This window comes from Schistocerca cancellata, chromosome 1, assembly GCF_023864275.1.
Source record: "Schistocerca cancellata isolate TAMUIC-IGC-003103 chromosome 1, iqSchCanc2.1, whole genome shotgun sequence".
In the NCBI taxonomy this organism is placed as follows: Eukaryota; Metazoa; Arthropoda; class Insecta; order Orthoptera; family Acrididae; genus Schistocerca; species Schistocerca cancellata.
Window position 1 is genome coordinate 572,931,862 of NC_064626.1, and position 2,607 is coordinate 572,934,468.

Here is a 2,607-nt window from a genome sequence, read left to right on the forward strand (position 1 = left end):
CTTCTTAACAATTTTGTAATTATTTCTTTATAGGTATTGTTTCTAGTTTTTAATTATAAAATTTGTGTTTTGTTGTTAGGAAAACATAGACTTTACAAAGATTGATTTTTCTTTGTCTTTGCCATTACGTGTCTCTGTTTTTCTTTTTCATTTCCAAAAGTTGCTTTTACAATATTAATTTTTCTAAACTCGTTAGTGCACAGTGTATCATGTCTTAGTGTGGTTATTTCCTTTCTTTAGTTAAGCTTTGCGTGAATGTTAGCAAATGCTCTGTTGTGTCACTTTGTTTCATTTATTTATTTCTCTTATGTGTCACTGTTTTTCTATTTAAAAAATGAAGAAGCTTTTTTCTTAATTGTATCCTCAGTACTAATGTTATGATTGCAACAAAAATGTATTGATGAACATTCTTTGCAGAAGGAAAATATTACATAATTCTTTTTCTAATTCTACATATAAATGAAATAAGACATTGTATGACTATTCTAATTTAGTTTCTTTCTCAAAAATTTTGAGGTATGTATAAATTAGGGACTTTACATACTTAATAAAATAATTATTTTTACAAATGGAAAGAAGGTATTATTCTCATATATCTAATTTTTATAATCCATGCTGGTTGCCTTTATTCTGTCTGTTTCTTTGTTCGACGATCCTCATGGAAGTGCTGAAAGGCGTCGACTCATTTATATGGGTGTCACAAATCATGTGAGAAGCACTCTAGCATGCGATGATGGGTCTTATTTGTTGATGTTGTCATCATGAAATGGTGTTTTTAACCAATGATGATGACGTGTTTATTGAGTATATGGTGATGTCTTGGTACTCCTTTACTGTCACACCTGGGGCGGTATGGCTGTTCGATGATTGTAGTAAGTTGGTGATTACCGACGATCGTCACCTAATATATGTGCCATGACGTCTTGGTACTCCACACCTGGTTCAGTATGGCAATTTGGTGATGTGGTAGGGAGAATGATGTTCATTTTGGTCAATCCATTTCTGGATAATGTTTGTTTGTACCGCTTTATATTCCGTTTGCTGTTCGTTTGTATTTGTTTGACTACTCAAGGTTTATTTTTGGAGAGGTGGTTGTAGTAGTTACCATGCCTCAAAATTCATGGAAAGACGTTTATAACAATTTTCTTTGTATGATAGGAGAAAAAGGTATCTTGCTGTCTTCTGCCCTTCTTCGTCTTGCATCTTCTGTTCTTCTCTTCTTTCTTGCATTCTTTTGTTCTTTTTGGGCTAGGAATACGTGAATTTTAATGTAGGAGAGATATAGGATTTTTTTAGGATCTGACTGCCTTTCCAAATATAAGTTGATGAGTTAATTCCTTGTACCTTCTTTGTAGTCTCGTCGTATCATGATTCTCCCCACACTTGTCCATGAAGTAGTAGTATCGTGGCATACGACATGTCCATGCTGCGCATTGTTTTTTTTTTTTAAGTCCAACCTGTTTGCAACCTGCATTTCCAGTGTGGTGTTGGTCATGTTGTTGTCGTTGCCCTAAGAGCTTTCTCAACATGTCTGTACCCTCTCCGTCGCTATCTCGAAGCATCTGGTGCTGAGGGAGCTGGCGATTGCTGTTGGTGCCAATGTCCCTCTGACGCATAGAAATATTTACAATTTTTGTTTTACATATATTTGTTATTGTTATTTAGAAAAAAACTCTGATTTTATATAATGCAAAAATTTTCTGATAGTGGAAAAAATTATTAGATCGATATGATTTCTTTTCTTTATTCTAATTATGTTCTACCACTTCTTCTTCCTTTTACGGGTTGTGTGTCATTTCTTGCTTGTGTGCATGTTGCAGGAAACTCATTACTACAAGAGATTGTTAGTCTGTTTTGTGTCCCTTTTTTCTTTTAATTATGTTGTTCTGTTGATCTATTAATTTAACTTTTATTTAGTGGTTAGTATAAGATAGGGTGGACATTGGTTTGCCTAACCTCTTCCGCATTTTTTCACGTCATTCTTTACGTTTTGCAGCATTCGGTGGCCTAACTTCTACTTCTGGTTTCCCTTTGCTGTGTTGTTCTTGTCTCTGTGGACCATAATTTCATTTGTAATTATTCGCGCCTTGGTCTCGCCAGTCGCTGTTTCTGACATCGTGACCTCTTTCGAAGTAACCTTGACCGTTGGCATTCTGATTCCTAAACCCATATCCACCAATCCACCACTGTATGAGTGTCCATTTCCATTCCTATTTCGGTACCAATTATCCTGGTTCTCGTTTCTATCCCAATTACCTTCATTATGCCACTGTCCTAGTCTGTTAAATTGCCTGAAATTATTGGTATTAGGATTACGATTATTATTATTGGAATATTCGTTCCGAGTCCTCTCCTTTTGCTATTCCCTTTCCTTTCTTTTCTCTTTCACCTCGTCTTCTTTAAACATGAATTCAAGTTCCCTTAAGACCTCTTTGAATTCTTCGGTATTTTCATTTTTTCCTACTGTCGCCTGTTGATATTTTACCGGTAACTTCATTCTACACTCCAGGAAATTGAAATAAGAACACCGTGAATTCATTGTCCCAGGAAGGAGAAACTTTATTGACACACTCCTGGGGTCAGATACATCACATGATCACACTGACA